Source organism: Schistocerca gregaria, unplaced genomic scaffold (assembly GCF_023897955.1).
Source record: "Schistocerca gregaria isolate iqSchGreg1 unplaced genomic scaffold, iqSchGreg1.2 ptg000851l, whole genome shotgun sequence".
NCBI classification, from domain to species: Eukaryota; Metazoa; Arthropoda; class Insecta; order Orthoptera; family Acrididae; genus Schistocerca; species Schistocerca gregaria.
Genome location: NW_026062213.1, coordinates 47,501 through 55,674, shown reverse-complemented (window position 1 = coordinate 55,674; position 8,174 = coordinate 47,501). Strand labels below are relative to the sequence as shown.

At 50.2% G+C, this 8,174-nt stretch overlaps 1 non-coding gene and 1 pseudogene across 1 annotated transcript; both read right to left on the bottom strand.

The window, feature by feature from the left end:
* LOC126323157 (5.8S ribosomal RNA) lies at window positions 1-151 on the bottom strand (annotated as a pseudogene).
* Window positions 152-513: 362 nt separating this feature from the next.
* On the bottom strand, window positions 514-2,405 carry LOC126323149 (small subunit ribosomal RNA). The gene has a single exon (XR_007559346.1). It is a non-coding gene; the product is annotated as a small subunit ribosomal RNA (ribosomal RNA).
* Between the last annotated feature and the right edge of the window lie 5,769 nt (window positions 2,406-8,174).

Genomic DNA, 8,174 nt, shown 5'->3' with positions numbered 1-8,174 from the left:
ACACTAGATCGCGTGTTCCGGGAACGGAATCCATGGACCGCAATGTGCGTTCGAAACGTCGATGTTCATGTGTCCTGCAGTTCACATGTCGACGCGCAATTTGCTGCGTTCTTCATCGACCCACGAGCCGAGTGATCCACCGTCCTGGGTGATCTTTTCCTTTTCAGTCTCCCACTGTCTCTTTCAAGACAGTAGCATTTGCGGGACTGAGGCGTCTGACGGCCCCTGTTCCACTATTTTTTTTGTGTCCAACGGCCTCACAGCCGATGGGCGTCGTACGGCTCCACACCGGAGCGGACAGGCACTCGGGCGAACGTCATTCAAAACCGGCGCCAGGCGCCAGGTACCGCAGGCCAGCCGCTCCAGAGCTTCAGCGCTCGTACCACACAACAACAACACTTCCGCTAGTTTTGAGAGGCACGCGTGGTTCCGCACGCGGCGCACGGCCACTGCCGTACAGGTAGCGTGTTGCGCGACACGACACGCACATCGAAAGACATGCAGTCTAGTCGGTAATGATCCTTCCGCAGGTTCACCTACGGAAACCTTGTTACGACTTTTACTTCCTCTAAATGATCAAGTTTGGTCATCTTTCCGGTAGCATCGGCAACGACAGAGTCGATGCCGCGTACCAGTCCGAAGACCTCACTAAATCATTCAATCGGTAGTAGCGACGGGCGGTGTGTACAAAGGGCAGGGACGTAATCAACGCGAGCTTATGACTCGCGCTTACTGGGAATTCCTCGTTCATGGGAACAATTGCAAGCCCCAATCCCTAGCACGAAGGAGGTTCAGCGGGTTACCCCGACCTTTCGGCCTAGGAAGACACGCTGATTCCTTCAGTGTAGCGCGCGTGCGGCCCAGAACATCTAAGGGCATCACAGACCTGTTATTGCTCAATCTCGTGCGGCTAGAAGCCGCCTGTCCCTCTAAGAAGAAAAGTAATCGCTGACAGCACGAAGGATGTCACGCGACTAGTTAGCAGGCTAGAGTCTCGTTCGTTATCGGAATTAACCAGACAAATCGCTCCACCAACTAAGAACGGCCATGCACCACCACCCACCGAATCAAGAAAGAGCTATCAATCTGTCAATCCTTCCGGTGTCCGGGCCTGGTGAGGTTTCCCGTGTTGAGTCAAATTAAGCCGCAGGCTCCACTCCTGGTGGTGCCCTTCCGTCAATTCCTTTAAGTTTCAGCTTTGCAACCATACTTCCCCCGGAACCCAAAAGCTTTGGTTTCCCGGAGGCTGCCCGCCGAGTCATCGGAGGAACTGCGGCGGATCGCTGGCTGGCATCGTTTATGGTTAGAACTAGGGCGGTATCTGATCGCCTTCGAACCTCTAACTTTCGTTCTTGATTAATGAAAACATACTTGGCAAATGCTTTCGCTTCTGTTCGTCTTGCGACGATCCAAGAATTTCACCTCTAACGTCGCAATACGAATGCCCCCGCCTGTCCCTATTAATCATTACCTCGGGTTCCGAAAACCAACAAAATAGAACCGAGGTCCTATTCCATTATTCCATGCACACAGTATTCAGGCGGGCTTGCCTGCTTTAAGCACTCTAATTTGTTCAAAGTAAACGTGCCGGCCCACCGAGACACTCAACAAAGAGCACCCTGGTAGGATTTAAACGGGGTCCGCCTCGGGACGCGAAAGCACCCCTTCGGCTCGCCCCACCGGCAGGACGTCCCACGATACATGCCAGTTAAACACCGACGGGCGGTGAACCAACAGCGTGGGACACAAATCCAACTACGAGCTTTTTAACCGCAACAACTTTAATATACGCTATTGGAGCTGGAATTACCGCGGCTGCTGGCACCAGACTTGCCCTCCAATAGATACTCGTTAAAGGATTTAAAGTGTACTCATTCCGATTACGGGGCCTCGGATGAGTCCCGTATCGTTATTTTTCGTCACTACCTCCCCGTGCCGGGAGTGGGTAATTTGCGCGCCTGCTGCCTTCCTTGGATGTGGTAGCCGTTTCTCAGGCTCCCTCTCCGGAATCGAACCCTGATTCCCCGTTACCCGTTACAACCATGGTAGGCGCAGAACCTACCATCGACAGTTGATAAGGCAGACATTTGAAAGATGCGTCGCCGGTACGAGGACCGTGCGATCAGCCCAAAGTTATTCAGAGTCACCAAGGCAAACGGACCAGACAAGCCAATCCGATTGGTTTTGATCTAATAAAAGCGTCCCTTCCATCTCTGGTCGGGACTCTGTTTGCATGTATTAGCTCTAGAATTACCACAGTTATCCAAGTAACGTGGGTACGATCTAAGGAACCATAACTGATTTAATGAGCCATTCGCGGTTTCACCTTAATGCGGCTTGTACTGAGACATGCATGGCTTAATCTTTGAGACAAGCATATGACTACTGGCAGGATCAACCAGGGAGCTGCGTCAACTAGAGCTGAGCAGCCGGCCGCCCGGGAGTGTGTCCCGGGGGCCCGCGCGAACACGCAAGCGTCCGCTCAATTATTCTGCAAACAGGAGGAGGCCGAGCTCCCCTGCACGATACACCTCGAAACCCTCTCAGGTCCCGGCGGCGCGCAGCGCCGTCCTAGGTACTTGGTCGGTTTCGAGAGAGGCGCAATCGCCCGGAGTTAGGCGAGTAGACGGTTTTAGTGCGAACACCCTTGCTCCCAACTGAGCTTGCCGCTGCCGACAGAGGCCCGGGAGCGTGCTGTCGTGGCATTGCCGGCGGGAGACAACACGCGCCACCTATGGTGACCGGCAGCTCCAACGCCAGCGCCACACAAGGGCAAAGCCCCACTTGGGTGCAGAAGCGAACTCTCCCAGCACAGCGCACGCGCCAACACGTCCGCACAACTGCGATACAAACCACCTGCGAGAACCGCTGGGGCGACCGAGCAGCAGACGGCGTCGCGGCGCCGAGTGCCAGGCGGCGGCGCATCCTCAACGCACACAGTCCTCAATCAGACCAGCACACTGCAGATGTCCACCGCGCTTCGCACCGGGCTCGGCTGAACCAACTTTGGCCGCCAGGCGCCGCGTGCAGGGTGCGCCGCAGCGTAGCTGCGCCGCCTGCCGGGCCCGTCGGCTGGCGCTCCTGCCACTCGGCGCCCCCCACCAGCCGCCTGTTGCGCGTGCGCCCACGCAGCGCGCGGCCAACACGCCGGGCGGCCCCCCTTCACCGGCCGGGAACAGTCCCACCAAGCCACCGCCGCGTATCGCTTCATACCCACATGGGCCTAGTCACGCGTGTGGATGTGGCGGGTACCGCTGAAACAACCGGTTAATAGCTGTACCGATCGTCGCCATCACAGATTCACCTCCAGCGTGAACAACCGCTCAACAACGGATTTCCAGTTCATTTGCGTATCTTGGGCAGTAAACGTAGATGTCCACCTACATTTGCGAATTCAACAATTCTTGCATGCCAGGATGTCATGTGTCACGACACGCTACATCAGACCACATACACACTGCGACATGTGCAGAAGAGAACACGTGGAAGGTGGCCCGCGCACGTATGCGATGTACCTTCCGCGATCCACTGTCAACCGGCATCTGCGGCATGTCCCAGATATGGAACGCGGTCCACCAGGGTAGCACTTTGTGTGAGGCAATACGACAAAGTCGGAATACACGCGTCACTACATCAGACGGCTCACGCTGACCTGACCTGACCTGACTCACCGCACCACCACCCCCAGCGACCCAGGGTGACATACAATGCGTTCGTACGTTCCTCCCACACGCCTCTACGGCGTACCACAGTGCAACCTAGCTGTTATTGGGAGACGAGACAAGTAGCATCAAGCACAACATATGGAAATTGAGATTCGACACCGTTGGGCACAGCCAGCGTACGGTCACACGTATCACACTACTTCACTCTGTACGTAACGACCGATGATCGGTACAGCGTGTGGGTTACGCGTACGACATCAGCGGACAATGGACACAGACCATACCACGACGTACACTGAGGGCGTCGACATCTGAATGCAACTGAACAGCTGCGAGGCTCATTTAACACTCAAACGCCAGACCGACCAGCTTGAGAGGACAGAGACACAAAGAGGGGGACAGAGGGGGACAGAGGGGGGGGAGGGGGGGGGTCGGCGATATAGTCCTATTGCAGTACAATTGACAGTGGATAGCAGGAATATGTGGAAAGTAAGCAACACTCGCAAGACATCTACATGAGGATAACAACGACACCAGAGATTCCGAGCAGTGAACTATGTTAGGCAAAGGGACAACGTGGGTTAGGTTAAGGGACAACGTGGGTTAGGTTAAGGGACAACGTGGGTTAGGTTAAGGGACAACGTGGGTTAGGTTAAGGGACAACGTGGGTTAGGTTAAGGGACAACGTGGGTTAGGTTAAGGGACAACGTGGGTTAGGTTAAGGGACAACGTGGGTTAGGTTAAGGGACAACGTGGGTTAGGTTAAGGGACAACGTGGGTTAGGTTAAGGGACAACGTGGGTTAGGTTAAGGGACAACGTGGGTTAGGTTAAGGGACAACGTGGGTTAGGTTAAGGGACAACGTGGGTTAGGTTAAGGGACAACGTGGGTTAGGTTAAGGGACAACGTGGGTTAGGTTAAGGGACAACGTGGGTTAGGTTAAGGGACAACGTGGGTTAGGTTAAGGGACAACGTGGGTTAGGTTAAGGGACAACGTGGGTTAGGTTAAGGGACAACGTGGGTTAGGTTAAGGGACAACGTGGGTTAGGTTAAGGGACAACGTGGGTTAGGTTAAGGGACAACGTGGGTTAGGTTAAGGGACAACGTGGGTTAGGTTAAGGGACAACGTCGGTTAGGTTAAGGGACAACGTCGGTTAGGTTAAGGGACAACGTCGGTTAGGTTAAGGGACAACGTCGGTTAGGTTAAGGGACAACGTCGGTTAGGTTAAGGGACAACGTCGGTTAGGTTAAGGGACAACGTCGGTTAGGTTAAGGGACAACGTGGGTTAGGTTAAGGGACAACGTGGGTTAGGTTAAGGGACAACTTGAGTTAGGTTAAGGGACAACTTGAGTTAGGTTAAGGGACAAATTGAGTTAGGTTAAGGGACAAATTGAGTTAGGTTAAGGGACAAATTGAGTTAGGTTAAGGGACAAATTGAGTTAGGTTAAGGGACAACTTGAGTTAGGTTAAGGGACAAATTGAGTTAGGTTAAGGGACAAATTGAGTTAGGTTAAGGGACAAATTGAGTTAGGTTAAGGGACAACTTGAGTTAGGTTAAGGGACAACTTGAGTTAGGTTAAGGGACAACTTGAGTTAGGTTAAGGGACAACTTGAGTTAGGTTAAGGGACAACTTGAGTTAGGTTAAGGGACAACTTGAGTTAGGTTAAGGGACAACTTGAGTTAGGTTAAGGGACAACTTGAGTTAGGTTAAGGGACAACTTGAGTTAGGTTAAGGGACAACTTGAGTTAGGTTAAGGGACAACTTGAGTTAGGTTAAGGGACAACTTGAGTTAGGTTAAGGGACAACTTGAGTTAGGTTAAGGGACAACTTGAGTTAGGTTAAGGGACAACTTGAGTTAGGTTAAGGGACAACTTGAGTTAGGTTAAGGGACAAATTGAGTTAGGTTAAGGGACAAATTGAGTTAGGTTAAGGGACAACTTGAGTTAGGTTAAGGGACAACTTGAGTTAGGTTAAGGGACAAATTGAGTTAGGTTAAGGGACAACTTGAGTTAGGTTAAGGGACAACTTGAGTTAGGTTAAGGGACAACTTGAGTTAGGTTAAGGGACAACTTGAGTTAGGTTAAGGGACAACTTGAGTTAGGTTAAGGGACAACTTGAGTTAGGTTAAGGGACAACTTGAGTTAGGTTAAGGGACAACTTGAGTTAGGTTAAGGGACAACTTGAGTTAGGTTAAGGGACAACTTGAGTTAGGTTAAGGGACAACTTGAGTTAGGTTAAGGGACAAATTGAGTTAGGTTAAGGGACAAATTGAGTTAGGTTAAGGGACAAATTGAGTTAGGTTAAGGGACAAATTGAGTTAGGTTAAGGGACAACTTGAGTTAGGTTAAGGGACAACGTGGGTTAGGTTAAGGGACAAATTGAGTTAGGTTAAGGGACAACTTGAGTTAGGTTAAGGGACAACTTGAGTTAGGTTAAGGGACAACTTGAGTTAGGTTAAGGGACAACTTGAGTTAGGTTAAGGGACAACTTGAGTTAGGTTAAGGGACAACTTGAGTTAGGTTAAGGGACAACTTGAGTTAGGTTAAGGGACAACTTGAGTTAGGTTAAGGGACAACTTGAGTTAGGTTAAGGGACAACTTGAGTTAGGTTAAGGGACAACTTGAGTTAGGTTAAGGGACAACTTGAGTTAGGTTAAGGGACAACTTGAGTTAGGTTAAGGGACAACTTGAGTTAGGTTAAGGGACAACTTGAGTTAGGTTAAGGGACAACTTGAGTTAGGTTAAGGGACAACTTGAGTTAGGTTAAGGGACAACTTGAGTTAGGTTAAGGGACAACTTGAGTTAGGTTAAGGGACAACTTGAGTTAGGTTAAGGGACAAATTGAGTTAGGTTAAGGGACAAATTGAGTTAGGTTAAGGGACAAATTGAGTTAGGTTAAGGGACAAATTGAGTTAGGTTAAGGGACAAATTGAGTTAGGTTAAGGGACAAATTGAGTTAGGTTAAGGGACAAATTGAGTTAGGTTAAGGGACAAATTGAGTTAGGTTAAGGGACAAATTGAGTTAGGTTAAGGGACAAATTGAGTTAGGTTAAGGGACAAATTGAGTTAGGTTAAGCGATAATCTGGTACAGCCACAGTTAGGTTAAGCGATAATCTGGTACAGCCACAGTTAGGTTAAGCGATAATCTGGTACAGCCACAGTTAGGTTAAGCGATAATCTGGTACAGCCACAGTTAGGTTAAGCGATAATCTGGTACAGCCACAGTTAGGTTAAGCGATAAACTGGTACAGCCACAGTTAGGTTAAGCGATAAACTGGTACAGCCACAGTTAGGTTAAGCGATAAACTGGTACAGCCACAGTTAGGTTAAGCGATAAACTGGTACAGCCACAGTTAGGTTAAGCGATAAACTGGTACAGCCACAGTTAGGTTAAGCGATAAACTGGTACAGCCACAGTTAGGTTAAGCGATAAACTGGTACAGCCACAGTTAGGTTAAGCGATAAACTGGTACAGCCACAGTTAGGTTAAGCGATAAACTGGTACAGCCACAGTTAGGTTAAGCGATAAACTGGTACAGCCACAGTTAGGTTAAGCGATAAACTGGTACAGCCACAGTTAGGTTAAGCGATAAACTGGTACAGCCACAGTTAGGTTAAGCGATAAACTGGTACAGCCACAGTTAGGTTAAGCGATAAACTGGTACAGCCACAGTTAGGTTAAGCGATAAACTGGTACAGCCACAGTAGGTTAAGCGATAAACTGGTACAGCCACAGTTAGGTTAAGCGATAAACTGGTACAGCCACAGTTAGGTTAAGCGATAAACTGGTACAGCCACAGTTAGGTTAAGCGATAAAGTTGGTTAAATTTGGTATTGTGTGGGAAGGGGGCAGAGAGAGAGGGGGGGGGGGTGGATAGTGGTGGCAGTACACGGATGCCTGAGTCACCGTCAGATACGTCACGTCGGTTCGATGCTTGTAGCAAGAGGCTGGCGGATGTGTGTCTCTCACTTCTGCAATTTTTCATGTGGTATAACACGAGGGCGGGGGATGATATTTGGTGCCCCTCTGTGTAGGATGTGTGTTGGTGGTGTTGATTTATCTGAGCAATGGTAGTTGTCGGAGGAGTGGGGTATTGTGCTTTTATAGGTGGACCTACTGCTCTGGTTATCATAGTGTCGACGGTGCAATGTGGCAGAGAGGATGCACTCGACATTGTCGCATTCCAGATGTTTACGTATTGTGTGTCTCCGTTGCAGGCCGAGAGTGGTGCATGTTCGAGTGTCTGGCTGACGTGCGATTCACGTTGTGTGCCCAGTCTTACAGCACGTATAGGGACATTCGCATAAATCATCTATATTTGGCCTTGCATCATTTACTAAGCAGTGCCGTGAGACGACCGAACTATTAGGAAAGTACTGATGTACCGCATAATGTTTACCTTCCACCACACGGCGAGTATCGACTGTGCCCAGCGTTGCCACCGCAGGCAGCGGTCACCGTCACCATTGTGCGGCGGAACGGAACATCTATATCCTCAGAGGAGCA